We start from the raw sequence: 15,470 nt of genomic DNA, 5'->3' as shown, positions 1-15,470 counted from the left end.
CACAGGCCCTGGTGTGGTGTAAGTGGCCTGAGCAAGAGCCACAGGCCCTGGTGTGGTGTAAGTGGCCTGAGCAAGAGCCACAGACCCTGGTGTGGTGTAATTGGCCTCAATAGCAACTAATGCCCTGGTGTTGTGTAGGTGGCCTCAGCCAGCAGCCACAGGCCCTGGTGTGGTGTAAGTGGCCTCAGCCAGCAGCCACAGGCCCTGGTGTGGTGTAAGTGGCCTCAGCCAGAGCCACAGGCCCTGGTGTGGTGTAAGTGGCCTCAGCCAGTGCCACAGGCCCTGGTGTGGTGTAAGTGGCCTGAGCAAGAGCCACAGACCCTGGTGTGGTGTAATTGGCCTCAGCCAGCAGCCACAGGCCCTGGTGTGGTGTAAGTGGCCTCAGCCAGCAGCCACAGGCCCTGGTGTGGTGTAAGTGGCCTGAGCAAGAGCCACAGGCCCTGGTGTGGTGTAAGTGGCCTGAGCAAGAGCCACAGGCCCTGGTGTGGTGTAAGTGGCCTGAGCAAGAGCCACAGGCCCTGGTGTGGTGTAAGTGGCCTCAGCCAGCAGCCACAGGCCCTGGTGTGGTGTAAGTAGCCTCAGCCAGAAGCCACAGGCACTGGTGTGGTGTAAGTGGCCTCAGCCAGCAGCAAAAGGGCCCTGGTGTGGTGTAAGTCGCCTCAGCCAGCAGCCACAGGCCCTGGTGTGGTGTAGGTGGCCTCAGCCAGCAGCCACAGGCCCTGGTGTGGTGTAAGTGGCCTCAGCCAGTGCCACAGGCCCTGGTGTGGTGTAAGTGGCCTGAGCAAGAGCCACAGACCCTGGTGTGGTGTAATTGGCCTCAATAGCAACTAAGGCCCTGGTGTGGTGTATGTGGCCTCAGGCAGCAGCCACAGGCCCTGTTGTGATGTAACTTGCCTGAGCAAGAGCCATAGACCCTGGTGTGGTGTAATTGGCCTCAATAGCAACTAATGCCCTGGTGTGGTGTAGGTGGCCTCAGCCAGCAGCCACAGGCCCTGGTGTGGTGTAAGTGGCCTCAGCCAGCAGCCACAGGCCCTGGTGTGGTGTAAGTGGCCTCAGCCAGAGCCACAGGCCCTGATGTGGTGTAAGTGGCCCCAGCCGGTCACTCAGGCCCTGGTGAGTGTAGGTGGCATCAGCTAGCAGCACAAGACATTGGAAAAGAGCCAAAAGCAATGTCGTTAATGTGCCCTCATTAATGGGGAGCTGCTTTTGGTCTTTTAATACACCCCTTCTCTGGATCAAAAGCGGTTCAATGACATGAAAATGAAAGGCTTACAGCACCAGGTATTCCCAGGCAGTCTCCCATCCAAGTACTAACCAAGCCCAGCCCTGCTTAGCTTCCGAGATCAGACGAGGTCGGGCGTGCTCAGGGTGGTATGGCCGTAAGCTGCTGGCCCCAGCACAATGTCTCAATTTATGGATTCAAGTGATTAGGTGGCAAGTACCTGAAGTTACGAAGACAATCCTATAACCATACCTGCATGTTTGCATAATACCCTAACCCAAAGGCTCAGTTTGGCATTTATCCAACAGCACAGGCCCTGGATTGTTGAAGATGGCCTCAAGAACCAGCACAGGACCTGGTGTGTTTTACATGGCCACAGCAAGCAGCACAGGGCCTGGTTTGGTGAAGATGGCCTCAGCAAGCAGCCACAGGCCCTGGTTTGGTGTAAGTGGCCTCAGCCAGCAGCCACTGGCCCTGGTGTGGTGTAAGTGGCCTCAGCCAGCAGCCACAGGCCCTGGTGTGGTCTAAGTGGCCTCAGCCAGTGCCACAGGCCCTGGTGTGGTGTAAGTGGCCTGAGCAAGAGCCACAGGCCCTGGTGTGGTGTAAGTGGCCTCAGCCAGCAGCCACAGGCCCTGGTGTGGTGTAAGTGGCCTGAGCAAGTGCCACAGGCCCTGGTGTGGTGTAAGTGGCCTAAGCCAGAGCCACAGGCCCTGGTGTGGTGTAAGTGGCCTCAATAGCAAATAAGGCCCTGGTGTGGTGTAAGTGGCCTGAGCAAGAACCACAGGGCCTGGTTTGGTGAAGATGGCCTCGGCCAGAAGCGCAGGGCCTGGTGTGATGTGAGTGGCCTGAGCAAGAGCCACAGCCACTGGTGTGGTGTAAGTGGCCTCAGCCAGTGCCACAGGCCCTGGTGTGGTGTAAGTGGTCTGAGCAAGAGCCACAGACCCTGGTGTGGTGTAATTGGCCTCAGCCAGCAGCCACAGACCCTGGTGTGGTGTAATTGGCCTCAATAGCAACTAATGCCCTGGTGTGGTGTAGGTGGCCTCAGCCAGCAGCCACAGGCCCTGGTGTGGTGTAAGTGGCCTCAGCCAGCAGCCACAGGCCCTGGTGTGGTGTAAGTGGCCTCAGCCAGAGCCACAGGCCCTGATGTGGTGTAAGTGGCCCCAGCCGGTCACTCAGGCCCTTGTGTGGTGTAGGTTGCATCAGCTAGCAGCACAAGACATTGGAAAAGAGCCAAAAGCAGTGTCGTTAATGTGCCCTCATTAATGGGCAGCTGCTTTTGGTCTTTTAATACACCCCTTCTCTGGATCAAAAGCGGTTCAATGACATGAAAATGAAAGGCTTACAGCACCAGGTATTCCCAGGCAGTCTCCCATCCAAGTACTAACCAAGCCCAGCCCTGCTTAGCTTCCGAGATCAGACGAGGTCGGGCGTGCTCAGGGTGGTATGGCCGTAAGCTGCTGGCTCCAGCACAATGTCTCAATTTATGGATTCAAGTGATTAGGTGGCAAGTACCTGAAGTTACGAAGACAATCCTATAACCATACCTGCATGTTTGCATAATACCCTAACCCAAAGGCTCAGTTTGGCATTTATCCAACAGCACAGGCCCTGGATTGTTGAAGATGGCCTCAGGAACCAGCACAGGGCCTGGTGTGTTGTACATGGCCACAGCAAGCAGCACAGGGCCTGGTTTGGTGAAGATGGCCTCGGCCAGAAGCGCAGGGCCTGGTGTGATGTGAGTGGCCTGAGCAAGAGCAACAGGCCTTGGTGTGGTGTAAGTGGCCTCAGCCAGCAGCCACAGGCCCTGGTGTGGTGTAAGTCGCCTCAGCCAGAAGCCACAGGCACTGGTGTGGTGTAAGTGGCCTCAGCCAGCAGCAAAAGGGCCCTGGTGTGGTGTAAGTGGCCTCAGCCAGCAGCCACAGGCCCTGGTGTGGTGTAGGTGGCCTCAGCCAGCAGCCACAGGCCCTGGTGTGGTGTAAGTGGCCTCAGCCAGCAGCCACAGGCCCTGGTGTGGTGTAAGTGGCCTCAGCCAGCAGCCACAGGCCCTGGTGTGGTGTAAGTGGCCTCAGCCAGTGCCACAGGCCCTGGTGTGGTGTAAGTGGCCTGAGCAAGAGCCACAGACCCTGGTGTGGTGTAATTGGCCTCAGCCAGCAGCCACAGGCCCTGGTGTGGTGTAAGTCGCCTCAGCTAGAAGACACAGGCACTGGTGTGGTGTAAGTGGCCTCAGCCAGCAGCAAAAGGGCCCTGGTGTGGTGTAAGTGGCCTCAGCCAGCAGCCACAGGCCCTGGTGTGGTGTAGGTGGCCTCAGCCAGCAGCCACAGGCCCTGGTGTGGTGTAAGTGGCCTCAGCCAGCAGCCACAGGCCCTGGTGTGGTGTAAGTGGCCTCAGCCAGCAGCCACAGGCCCTGGTGTGGTGTAAGTGGCCTCAGCCAGTGCCACAGGCCCTGGTGTGGTGTAAGTGGCCTGAGCAAGAGCCACAGACCCTGGTGTGGTGTAATTGGCCTCAGCCAGCAGCCACAGGCCCTGGTGTGGTGTAAGTCGCCTCAGCTAGAAGACACAGGCACTGGTGTGGTGTAAGTGGCCTCAGCCAGCAGCAAAAGGGCCCTGGTGTGGTGTAAGTCGCCTCAGCCAGCAGCCACAGGCCCTGGTGTGGTGTAGGTGGCCTCAGCCAGCAGCCACACGCCCTGGTGTGGTGTAAGTGGCCTCAGCCAGCAGCCACAGGCCCTGGTGTGGTGTAAGTGGCCTCAGCCAGCAGCCACAGGCCCTGGTGTGGTGTAAGTGGCCTGAGCAAGAGCCACAGGCCCTGGTGTGGTGTAAGTGGCCTGAGCAAGAGCCACAGACCCTGGTGTGGTGTAATTGGCCTCAATAGCAACTAATGCCCTGGTGTGGTGTATGTGGCCTCAGGCAGCAGCCACAGGCCCTGTTGTGATGTAACTTGCCTGAGCAAGAGCCACAGACCCTGGTGTGGTGTAATTGGCCTCAATAGCAACTAATGCCCTGGTGTGGTGTAGGTGGCCTCAGCCAGCAGCCACAGGCCCTGGTGTGGTGTAAGTGGCCTCAGCCAGCAGCCACAGGCCCTGGTGTGGTGTAAGTGGCCTCAGCCAGAGCCACAGGCCCTGATGTGGTGTAAGTGGCCCCAGCCGGTCACTCAGGCCCTTGTGTGGTGTAGGTTACATCAGCTAGCAGCACAAGACATTGGAAAAGAGCCAAAAGCAGTGTCGTTAATGTGCCCTCATTAATGGGCAGCTGCTTTTGGTCTTTTAATACACCCCTTCTCTGGATCAAAAGCGGTTCAATGACATGAAAATGAAGGGCTTACAGCACCAGGTATTCCCACGCAGTCTCCCATCCAAGTACTAACCAAGCCCAGCCCTGCTTAGCTTCCGAGATCAGACGAGGTCGGGCGTGCTCAGGGTGGTATGGCCGTAAGCTGCTGGCCCCAGCACAATGTCTCAATTTATGGATTCAAGTGATTAGGTGGCAAGTACCTGAAGTTACGAAGACAATCCTATAACCATACCTGCATGTTTGCATAATACCCTAACCCAAAGGCTCAGTTTGGCATTTATCCAACAGCACAGGCCCTGGATTGTTGAAGATGGCCTCAAGAACCAGCACAGGACCTGGTGTGTTTTACATGGCCACAGCAAGCAGCACAGGGCCTGGTTTGGTGAAGATGGCCTCAGCAAGCAGCCACAGGCCCTGGTTTGGTGTAAGTGGCCTCAGCCAGCAGCCACAGGCCCTGGTGTGGTCTAAGTGGCCTCAGTCAGTGCCACAGGCCCTGGTGTGGTGTAAGTGGCCTGAGCAAGAGCCACAGGCCCTGGTGTGGTGAAGATGGCCTTGGCCAGCAGCAAAAGGGCCCTGGTGTGGTCTAAGTGGCCTCAGCCAGCAGCCACAGGCCCTGGTGTGGTGTAGGTGGCCTCAGCCAGCAGCCACAGGCCCTGGTGTGGTGTAAGTGGCCTCAGCCAGCAGCCACAGGCCCTGGTGTGGTGTAAGTGGCCTCAGCCAGCAGCCACAGGCCCTGGTGTGGTGTAAGTAGCCTCAGCCAGAAGCCACAGGCACTGGTGTGGTGTAAGTGGCCTCAGCCAGCAGCAAAAGGGCCCTGGTGTGGTGTAAGTGGCCTCAGCCAGCAGCCACAGGCCCTGGTGTGGTCTAAGTGGCCTCAGTCAGTGCCACAGGCCCTGGTGTGGTGTAAGTGGCCTGAGCAAGAGCCACAGGCCCTGGTGTGGTGAAGATGGCCTTGGCCAGCAGCAAAAGGGCCCTGGTGTGGTCTAAGTGGCCTCAGCCAGCAGCCACAGGCCCTGGTGTGGTGTAGGTGGCCTCAGCCAGCAGCCACAGGCCCTGGTGTGGTGTAAGTGGCCTCAGCCAGCAGCCACAGGCCCTGGTGTGGTGTAAGTGGCCTCAGCCAGCAGCCACAGGCCCTGGTGTGGTGTAAGTAGCCTCAGCCAGAAGCCACAGGCACTGGTGTGGTGTAAGTGGCCTCAGCCAGCAGCAAAAGGGCCCTGGTGTGGTGTAAGTCGCCTCAGCCAGCAGCCACAGGCCCTGGTGTGGTGTAGGTGGCCTCAGCCAGCAGCCACAGGCCCTGGTGTGGTGTAAGTGGCCTCAGCCAGTGCCACAGGCCCTGGTGTGGTGTAAGTGGCCTGAGCAAGAGCCACAGACCCTGGTGTGGTGTAATTGGCCTCAATAGCAACTAAGGCCCTGGTGTGGTGTATGTGGCCTCAGGCAGCAGCCACAGGCCCTGTTGTGATGTAACTTGCCTGAGCAAGAGCCACAGACCCTGGTGTGGTGTAATTGGCCTCAATAGCAACTAATGCCCTGGTGTGGTGTAGGTGGCCTCAGCCAGCAGCCACAGGCCCTGGTGTGGTGTAAGTGGCCTCAGCCAGCAGCCACAGGCCCTGGTGTGGTGTAAGTGGCCTCAGCCAGAGCCACAGGCCCTGATGTGGTGTAAGTGGCCCCAGCCGGTCACTCAGGCCCTGGTGTGGTGTAGGTGGCATCAGCTAGCAGCACAAGACATTGGAAAAGAGCCAAAAGCAATGTCGTTAATGTGCCCTCATTAATGGGGAGCTGCTTTTGGTCTTTTAATACACCCCTTCTCTGGATCAAAAGCGGTTCAATGACATGAAAATGAAAGGCTTACAGCACCAGGTATTCCCAGGCAGTCTCCCATCCAAGTACTAACCAAGCCCAGCCCTGCTTAGCTTCCGAGATCAGACGAGGTCGGGCGTGCTCAGGGTGGTATGGCCGTAAGCTGCTGGCCCCAGCACAATGTCTCAATTTATGGATTCAAGTGATTAGGTGGCAAGTACCTGAAGTTACGAAGACAATCCTATAACCATACCTGCATGTTTGCATAATACCCTAACCCAAAGGCTCAGTTTGGCATTTATCCAACAGCACAGGCCCTGGATTGTTGAAGATGGCCTCAAGAACCAGCACAGGACCTGGTGTGTTTTACATGGCCACAGCAAGCAGCACAGGGCCTGGTTTGGTGAAGATGGCCTCAGCAAGCAGCCACAGGCCCTGGTTTGGTGTAAGTGGCCTCAGCCAGCAGCCACAGGCCCTGGTGTGGTCTAAGTGGCCTCAGCCAGTGCCACAGGCCCTGGTGTGGTGTAAGTGGCCTGAGCAAGTGCCACAGGCCCTGGTGTGGTGTAAGTGGCCTAAGCCAGAGCCACAGGCCCTGGTGTGGTGTAAGTGGCCTCAATAGCAAATAAGGCCCTGGTGTGGTGTAAGTGGCCTGAGCAAGAACCACAGGGCCTGGTTTGGTGAAGATGGCCTCGGCCAGAAGCGCAGGGCCTGGTGTGATGTGAGTGGCCTGAGCAAGAGCCACAGGCCCTGGTGTGGTGTAAGTGGCCTCAGCCAGCAGCCACAGGCCCTGGTGTGGTGTAAGTCGCCTCAGCCAGAATCCACAGCCACTGGTGTGGTGTAAGTGGCCTCAGCCAGCAGCCACAGGCCCTGGTGTGGTGTAAGTGGCCTCAGCCAGTGCCACAGGCCCTGGTGTGGTGTAAGTGGCCTGAGCAAGAGCCACAGACCCTGGTGTGGTGTAATTGGCCTCAGCCAGCAGCCACAGGCGCTGGTGTGGTGTAAGTGGCCTCAGCCAGAAGCCACAGGCACTGGTGTGGTGTAAGTGGCCTCAGCCAGCAGCCACAGGCCCTGGTGTGGTGTAAGTCGCCTCAGCCAGAAGCCACAGGCCCTGGTGTGGTGTAAGTGGCCTCAGCCAGCAGCCACAGGCCCTGGTGTGGTCTAAGTGGCCTCAGTCAGTGCCACAGGCCCTGGTGTGGTGTAAGTGGCCTGAGCAAGAGCCACAGGCCCTGGTGTGGTGAAGATGGCCTTGGCCAGCAGCAAAAGGGCCCTGGTGTGGTCTAAGTGGCCTCAGCCAGCAGCCACAGGCCCTGGTGTGGTGTAGGTGGCCTCAGCCAGCAGCCACAGGCCCTGGTGTGGTGTAAGTGGCCTCAGCCAGCAGCCACAGGCCCTGGTGTGGTGTAAGTGGCCTCAGCCAGCAGCCACAGGCCCTGGTGTGGTGTAAGTGGCCTCAGCCAGCAGCCACAGGCCCTGGTGTGGTGTAAGTGGCCTCAGCCAGTGCCACAGGCCCTGGTGTGGTGTAAGTGGCCTGAGCAAGAGCCACAGGCCCTGGTGTGGTGTAAGTGGCCTGAGCAAGAGCCACAGACCCTGGTGTGGTGTAATTGGCCTCAATAGCAACTAATGCCCTGGTGTTGTGTAGGTGGCCTCAGCCAGCAGCCACAGGCCCTGGTGTGGTGTAAGTGGCCTCAGCCAGCAGCCACAGGCCCTGGTGTGGTGTAAGTGGCCTCAGCCAGAGCCACAGGCCCTGGTGTGGTGTAAGTGGCCTCAGCCAGTGCCACAGGCCCTGGTGTGGTGTAAGTGGCCTGAGCAAGAGCCACAGACCCTGGTGTGGTGTAATTGGCCTCAGCCAGCAGCCACAGGCCCTGGTGTGGTGTAAGTGGCCTCAGCCAGCAGCCACAGGCCCTGGTGTGGTGTAAGTGGCCTGAGCAAGAGCCACAGGCCCTGGTGTGGTGTAAGTGGCCTGAGCAAGAGCCACAGGCCCTGGTGTGGTGTAAGTGGCCTGAGCAAGAGCCACAGGCCCTGGTGTGGTGTAAGTGGCCTCAGCCAGCAGCCACAGGCCCTGGTGTGGTGTAAGTAGCCTCAGCCAGAAGCCACAGGCACTGGTGTGGTGTAAGTGGCCTCAGCCAGCAGCAAAAGGGCCCTGGTGTGGTGTAAGTCGCCTCAGCCAGCAGCCACAGGCCCTGGTGTGGTGTAGGTGGCCTCAGCCAGCAGCCACAGGCCCTGGTGTGGTGTAAGTGGCCTCAGCCAGTGCCACAGGCCCTGGTGTGGTGTAAGTGGCCTGAGCAAGAGCCACAGACCCTGGTGTGGTGTAATTGGCCTCAATAGCAACTAAGGCCCTGGTGTGGTGTATGTGGCCTCAGGCAGCAGCCACAGGCCCTGTTGTGATGTAACTTGCCTGAGCAAGAGCCATAGACCCTGGTGTGGTGTAATTGGCCTCAATAGCAACTAATGCCCTGGTGTGGTGTAGGTGGCCTCAGCCAGCAGCCACAGGCCCTGGTGTGGTGTAAGTGGCCTCAGCCAGCAGCCACAGGCCCTGGTGTGGTGTAAGTGGCCTCAGCCAGAGCCACAGGCCCTGATGTGGTGTAAGTGGCCCCAGCCGGTCACTCAGGCCCTGGTGAGTGTAGGTGGCATCAGCTAGCAGCACAAGACATTGGAAAAGAGCCAAAAGCAATGTCGTTAATGTGCCCTCATTAATGGGGAGCTGCTTTTGGTCTTTTAATACACCCCTTCTCTGGATCAAAAGCGGTTCAATGACATGAAAATGAAAGGCTTACAGCACCAGGTATTCCCAGGCAGTCTCCCATCCAAGTACTAACCAAGCCCAGCCCTGCTTAGCTTCCGAGATCAGACGAGGTCGGGCGTGCTCAGGGTGGTATGGCCGTAAGCTGCTGGCCCCAGCACAATGTCTCAATTTATGGATTCAAGTGATTAGGTGGCAAGTACCTGAAGTTACGAAGACAATCCTATAACCATACCTGCATGTTTGCATAATACCCTAACCCAAAGGCTCAGTTTGGCATTTATCCAACAGCACAGGCCCTGGATTGTTGAAGATGGCCTCAAGAACCAGCACAGGACCTGGTGTGTTTTACATGGCCACAGCAAGCAGCACAGGGCCTGGTTTGGTGAAGATGGCCTCAGCAAGCAGCCACAGGCCCTGGTTTGGTGTAAGTGGCCTCAGCCAGCAGCCACTGGCCCTGGTGTGGTGTAAGTGGCCTCAGCCAGCAGCCACAGGCCCTGGTGTGGTCTAAGTGGCCTCAGCCAGTGCCACAGGCCCTGGTGTGGTGTAAGTGGCCTGAGCAAGAGCCACAGGCCCTGGTGTGGTGTAAGTGGCCTCAGCCAGCAGCCACAGGCCCTGGTGTGGTGTAAGTGGCCTGAGCAAGTGCCACAGGCCCTGGTGTGGTGTAAGTGGCCTAAGCCAGAGCCACAGGCCCTGGTGTGGTGTAAGTGGCCTCAATAGCAAATAAGGCCCTGGTGTGGTGTAAGTGGCCTGAGCAAGAACCACAGGGCCTGGTTTGGTGAAGATGGCCTCGGCCAGAAGCGCAGGGCCTGGTGTGATGTGAGTGGCCTGAGCAAGAGCCACAGCCACTGGTGTGGTGTAAGTGGCCTCAGCCAGTGCCACAGGCCCTGGTGTGGTGTAAGTGGTCTGAGCAAGAGCCACAGACCCTGGTGTGGTGTAATTGGCCTCAGCCAGCAGCCACAGACCCTGGTGTGGTGTAATTGGCCTCAATAGCAACTAATGCCCTGGTGTGGTGTAGGTGGCCTCAGCCAGCAGCCACAGGCCCTGGTGTGGTGTAAGTGGCCTCAGCCAGCAGCCACAGGCCCTGGTGTGGTGTAAGTGGCCTCAGCCAGAGCCACAGGCCCTGATGTGGTGTAAGTGGCCCCAGCCGGTCACTCAGGCCCTTGTGTGGTGTAGGTTGCATCAGCTAGCAGCACAAGACATTGGAAAAGAGCCAAAAGCAGTGTCGTTAATGTGCCCTCATTAATGGGCAGCTGCTTTTGGTCTTTTAATACACCCCTTCTCTGGATCAAAAGCGGTTCAATGACATGAAAATGAAAGGCTTACAGCACCAGGTATTCCCAGGCAGTCTCCCATCCAAGTACTAACCAAGCCCAGCCCTGCTTAGCTTCCGAGATCAGACGAGGTCGGGCGTGCTCAGGGTGGTATGGCCGTAAGCTGCTGGCTCCAGCACAATGTCTCAATTTATGGATTCAAGTGATTAGGTGGCAAGTACCTGAAGTTACGAAGACAATCCTATAACCATACCTGCATGTTTGCATAATACCCTAACCCAAAGGCTCAGTTTGGCATTTATCCAACAGCACAGGCCCTGGATTGTTGAAGATGGCCTCAGGAACCAGCACAGGGCCTGGTGTGTTGTACATGGCCACAGCAAGCAGCACAGGGCCTGGTTTGGTGAAGATGGCCTCGGCCAGAAGCGCAGGGCCTGGTGTGATGTGAGTGGCCTGAGCAAGAGCAACAGGCCTTGGTGTGGTGTAAGTGGCCTCAGCCAGCAGCCACAGGCCCTGGTGTGGTGTAAGTCGCCTCAGCCAGAAGCCACAGGCACTGGTGTGGTGTAAGTGGCCTCAGCCAGCAGCAAAAGGGCCCTGGTGTGGTGTAAGTGGCCTCAGCCAGCAGCCACAGGCCCTGGTGTGGTGTAGGTGGCCTCAGCCAGCAGCCACAGGCCCTGGTGTGGTGTAAGTGGCCTCAGCCAGCAGCCACAGGCCCTGGTGTGGTGTAAGTGGCCTCAGCCAGCAGCCACAGGCCCTGGTGTGGTGTAAGTGGCCTCAGCCAGTGCCACAGGCCCTGGTGTGGTGTAAGTGGCCTGAGCAAGAGCCACAGACCCTGGTGTGGTGTAATTGGCCTCAGCCAGCAGCCACAGGCCCTGGTGTGGTGTAAGTCGCCTCAGCTAGAAGACACAGGCACTGGTGTGGTGTAAGTGGCCTCAGCCAGCAGCAAAAGGGCCCTGGTGTGGTGTAAGTGGCCTCAGCCAGCAGCCACAGGCCCTGGTGTGGTGTAGGTGGCCTCAGCCAGCAGCCACAGGCCCTGGTGTGGTGTAAGTGGCCTCAGCCAGCAGCCACAGGCCCTGGTGTGGTGTAAGTGGCCTCAGCCAGCAGCCACAGGCCCTGGTGTGGTGTAAGTGGCCTCAGCCAGTGCCACAGGCCCTGGTGTGGTGTAAGTGGCCTGAGCAAGAGCCACAGACCCTGGTGTGGTGTAATTGGCCTCAGCCAGCAGCCACAGGCCCTGGTGTGGTGTAAGTCGCCTCAGCTAGAAGACACAGGCACTGGTGTGGTGTAAGTGGCCTCAGCCAGCAGCAAAAGGGCCCTGGTGTGGTGTAAGTCGCCTCAGCCAGCAGCCACAGGCCCTGGTGTGGTGTAGGTGGCCTCAGCCAGCAGCCACACGCCCTGGTGTGGTGTAAGTGGCCTCAGCCAGCAGCCACAGGCCCTGGTGTGGTGTAAGTGGCCTCAGCCAGCAGCCACAGGCCCTGGTGTGGTGTAAGTGGCCTGAGCAAGAGCCACAGGCCCTGGTGTGGTGTAAGTGGCCTGAGCAAGAGCCACAGACCCTGGTGTGGTGTAATTGGCCTCAATAGCAACTAATGCCCTGGTGTGGTGTATGTGGCCTCAGGCAGCAGCCACAGGCCCTGTTGTGATGTAACTTGCCTGAGCAAGAGCCACAGACCCTGGTGTGGTGTAATTGGCCTCAATAGCAACTAATGCCCTGGTGTGGTGTAGGTGGCCTCAGCCAGCAGCCACAGGCCCTGGTGTGGTGTAAGTGGCCTCAGCCAGCAGCCACAGGCCCTGGTGTGGTGTAAGTGGCCTCAGCCAGAGCCACAGGCCCTGATGTGGTGTAAGTGGCCCCAGCCGGTCACTCAGGCCCTTGTGTGGTGTAGGTTGCATCAGCTAGCAGCACAAGACATTGGAAAAGAGCCAAAAGCAGTGTCGTTAATGTGCCCTCATTAATGGGCAGCTGCTTTTGGTCTTTTAATACACCCCTTCTCTGGATCAAAAGCGGTTCAATGACATGAAAATGAAGGGCTTACAGCACCAGGTATTCCCACGCAGTCTCCCATCCAAGTACTAACCAAGCCCAGCCCTGCTTAGCTTCCGAGATCAGACGAGGTCGGGCGTGCTCAGGGTGGTATGGCCGTAAGCTGCTGGCCCCAGCACAATGTCTCAATTTATGGATTCAAGTGATTAGGTGGCAAGTACCTGAAGTTACGAAGACAATCCTATAACCATACCTGCATGTTTGCATAATACCCTAACCCAAAGGCTCAGTTTGGCATTTATCCAACAGCACAGGCCCTGGATTGTTGAAGATGGCCTCAAGAACCAGCACAGGACCTGGTGTGTTTTACATGGCCACAGCAAGCAGCACAGGGCCTGGTTTGGTGAAGATGGCCTCAGCAAGCAGCCACAGGCCCTGGTTTGGTGTAAGTGGCCTCAGCCAGCAGCCACAGGCCCTGGTGTGGTCTAAGTGGCCTCAGTCAGTGCCACAGGCCCTGGTGTGGTGTAAGTGGCCTGAGCAAGAGCCACAGGCCCTGGTGTGGTGAAGATGGCCTTGGCCAGCAGCAAAAGGGCCCTGGTGTGGTCTAAGTGGCCTCAGCCAGCAGCCACAGGCCCTGGTGTGGTGTAGGTGGCCTCAGCCAGCAGCCACAGGCCCTGGTGTGGTGTAAGTGGCCTCAGCCAGCAGCCACAGGCCCTGGTGTGGTGTAAGTGGCCTCAGCCAGCAGCCACAGGCCCTGGTGTGGTGTAAGTGGCCTCAGCCAGTGCCACAGGCCCTGGTGTGGTGTAAGTGGCCTGAGCAAGAGCCACAGACCCTGGTGTGGTGTAATTGGCCTCAGCCAGCAGCCACAGGCCCTGGTGTGGTGTAAGTCGCCTCAGCCAGAAGCCACAGGCACTGGTGTGGTGTAAGTGGCCTCAGCCAGCAGCAAAAGGGCCCTGGTGTGGTGTAGGTGGCCTCAGCCAGCAGCCACAGGCCCTGGTGTGGTGTAAGTGGCCTCAGCCAGCAGCCACAGGCCCTGGTGTGGTGTAAGTGGCCTCAGCCAGCAGCCACAGGCCCTGGTGTGGTGTAAGTGGCCTCAGCCAGTGCCACAGGCCCTGGTGTGGTGTAAGTGGCCTGAGCAAGAGCCACAGGCCCTGGTGTGGTGTAAGTGGCCTGAGCAAGAGCCACAGACCCTGGTGTGGTGTAATTGGCCTCAATAGCAACTAATGCCCTGGTGTTGTGTAGGTGGCCTCAGCCAGCAGCCACAGGCCCTGGTGTGGTGTAAGTGGCCTCAGCCAGCAGCCACAGGCCCTGGTGTGGTGTAAGTGGCCTCAGCCAGAGCCACAGGCCCTGGTGTGGTGTAAGTGGCCTCAGCCAGTGCCACAGGCCCTGGTGTGGTGTAAGTGGCCTGAGCAAGAGCCACAGACCCTGGTGTGGTGTAATTGGCCTCAGCCAGCAGCCACAGGCCCTGGTGTGGTGTAAGTGGCCTCAGCCAGCAGCCACAGGCCCTGGTGTGGTGTAAGTGGCCTGAGCAAGAGCCACAGGCCCTGGTGTGGTGTAAGTGGCCTGAGCAAGAGCCACAGGCCCTGGTGTGGTGTAAGTGGCCTGAGCAAGAGCCACAGGCCCTGGTGTGGTGTAAGTGGCCTCAGCCAGCAGCCACAGGCCCTGGTGTGGTGTAAGTAGCCTCAGCCAGAAGCCACAGGCACTGGTGTGGTGTAAGTGGCCTCAGCCAGCAGCAAAAGGGCCCTGGTGTGGTGTAAGTCGCCTCAGCCAGCAGCCACAGGCCCTGGTGTGGTGTAGGTGGCCTCAGCCAGCAGCCACAGGCCCTGGTGTGGTGTAAGTGGCCTCAGCCAGTGCCACAGGCCCTGGTGTGGTGTAAGTGGCCTGAGCAAGAGCCACAGACCCTGGTGTGGTGTAATTGGCCTCAATAGCAACTAAGGCCCTGGTGTGGTGTATGTGGCCTCAGGCAGCAGCCACAGGCCCTGTTGTGATGTAACTTGCCTGAGCAAGAGCCACAGACCCTGGTGTGGTGTAATTGGCCTCAATAGCAACTAATGCCCTGGTGTGGTGTAGGTGGCCTCAGCCAGCAGCCACAGGCCCTGGTGTGGTGTAAGTGGCCTCAGCCAGCAGCCACAGGCCCTGGTGTGGTGTAAGTGGCCTCAGCCAGAGCCACAGGCCCTGATGTGGTGTAAGTGGCCCCAGCCGGTCACTCAGGCCCTGGTGTGGTGTAGGTGGCATCAGCTAGCAGCACAAGACATTGGAAAAGAGCCAAAAGCAATGTCGTTAATGTGCCCTCATTAATGGGGAGCTGCTTTTGGTCTTTTAATACACCCCTTCTCTGGATCAAAAGCGGTTCAATGACATGAAAATGAAAGGCTTACAGCACCAGGTATTCCCAGGCAGTCTCCCATCCAAGTACTAACCAAGCCCAGCCCTGCTTAGCTTCCGAGATCAGACGAGGTCGGGCGTGCTCAGGGTGGTATGGCCGTAAGCTGCTGGCCCCAGCACAATGTCTCAATTTATGGATTCAAGTGATTAGGTGGCAAGTACCTGAAGTTACGAAGACAATCCTATAACCATACCTGCATGTTTGCATAATACCCTAACCCAAAGGCTCAGTTTGGCATTTATCCAACAGCACAGGCCCTGGATTGTTGAAGATGGCCTCAAGAACCAGCACAGGACCTGGTGTGTTTTACATGGCCACAGCAAGCAGCACAGGCCCTGGTTTGGTGTAAGTGGCCTCAGCCAGCAGCCACAGGCCCTGGTGTGGTCTAAGTGGCCTCAGTCAGTGCCACAGGCCCTGGTGTGGTGTAAGTGGCCTGAGCAAGAGCCACAGGCCCTGGTGTGGTGAAGATGGCCTTGGCCAGCAGCAAAAGGGCCCTGGTGTGGTCTAAGTGGCCTCAGCCAGCAGCCACTGGCCCTGGTGTGGTGTAAGTGGCCTCAGCCAGCAGCCACAGGCCCTGGTGTGGTCTAAGTGGCCTCAGCCAGTGCCACAGGCCCTGGTGTGGTGTAAGTGGCCTGAGCAAGAGCCACAGGCCCTGGTGTGGTGTAAGTGGCCTCAGCCAGCAGCCACAGGCCCTGGTGTGGTGTAAGTGGCCTGAGCAAGTGCCACAGGCCCTGGTGTGGTGTAAGTGGCCTAAGCCAGAGCCACAGGCCCTGGTGTGGTGTAAGTGGCCTCAAT

At 58.4% G+C, this 15,470-nt stretch overlaps 8 non-coding genes across 8 annotated transcripts; all 8 read right to left on the bottom strand.

Annotated features, from left to right (window-relative positions):
- Positions 1 to 1,266: 1,266 nt before the first annotated feature.
- On the bottom strand, positions 1,267 to 1,385 carry LOC146676329 (5S ribosomal RNA). The gene has a single exon (XR_014911246.1). It is a non-coding gene; the product is annotated as a 5S ribosomal RNA (ribosomal RNA).
- Positions 1,386 to 2,558: 1,173 nt separating this feature from the next.
- On the bottom strand, positions 2,559 to 2,677 carry LOC146676328 (5S ribosomal RNA). The gene has a single exon (XR_014911245.1). It is a non-coding gene; the product is annotated as a 5S ribosomal RNA (ribosomal RNA).
- Positions 2,678 to 4,533: 1,856 nt separating this feature from the next.
- Positions 4,534 to 4,652, bottom strand: LOC146676327 (5S ribosomal RNA). Its single transcript, XR_014911343.1, has one exon. It is a non-coding gene; the product is annotated as a 5S ribosomal RNA (ribosomal RNA).
- Positions 4,653 to 6,351: 1,699 nt separating this feature from the next.
- LOC146676326 (5S ribosomal RNA) lies at positions 6,352 to 6,470 on the bottom strand. The gene has a single exon (XR_014911244.1). It is a non-coding gene; the product is annotated as a 5S ribosomal RNA (ribosomal RNA).
- Positions 6,471 to 9,067: 2,597 nt separating this feature from the next.
- On the bottom strand, positions 9,068 to 9,186 carry LOC146676325 (5S ribosomal RNA). Its single transcript, XR_014911243.1, has one exon. It is a non-coding gene; the product is annotated as a 5S ribosomal RNA (ribosomal RNA).
- A 1,173-nt stretch (positions 9,187 to 10,359) lies between these two features.
- LOC146676324 (5S ribosomal RNA) lies at positions 10,360 to 10,478 on the bottom strand. Its single transcript, XR_014911242.1, has one exon. It is a non-coding gene; the product is annotated as a 5S ribosomal RNA (ribosomal RNA).
- Positions 10,479 to 12,334: 1,856 nt separating this feature from the next.
- Positions 12,335 to 12,453, bottom strand: LOC146676323 (5S ribosomal RNA). Its single transcript, XR_014911342.1, has one exon. It is a non-coding gene; the product is annotated as a 5S ribosomal RNA (ribosomal RNA).
- A 2,207-nt stretch (positions 12,454 to 14,660) lies between these two features.
- LOC146676322 (5S ribosomal RNA) lies at positions 14,661 to 14,779 on the bottom strand. The gene has a single exon (XR_014911240.1). It is a non-coding gene; the product is annotated as a 5S ribosomal RNA (ribosomal RNA).
- Positions 14,780 to 15,470: the final 691 nt, after the last annotated feature.

The sequence above is a fragment of the Rhamphochromis longiceps genome, linkage group LG3, assembly GCF_057381845.1.
Source record: "Rhamphochromis longiceps isolate RC_006_pf linkage group LG3, R_longiceps_female_GT1.1, whole genome shotgun sequence".
Lineage (NCBI taxonomy): Eukaryota > Metazoa > Chordata > Actinopteri > Cichliformes > Cichlidae > Rhamphochromis > Rhamphochromis longiceps.
Note: the sequence above shows the minus strand (reverse complement) of the source record. Positions and strands in the feature narration are given on the sequence as shown.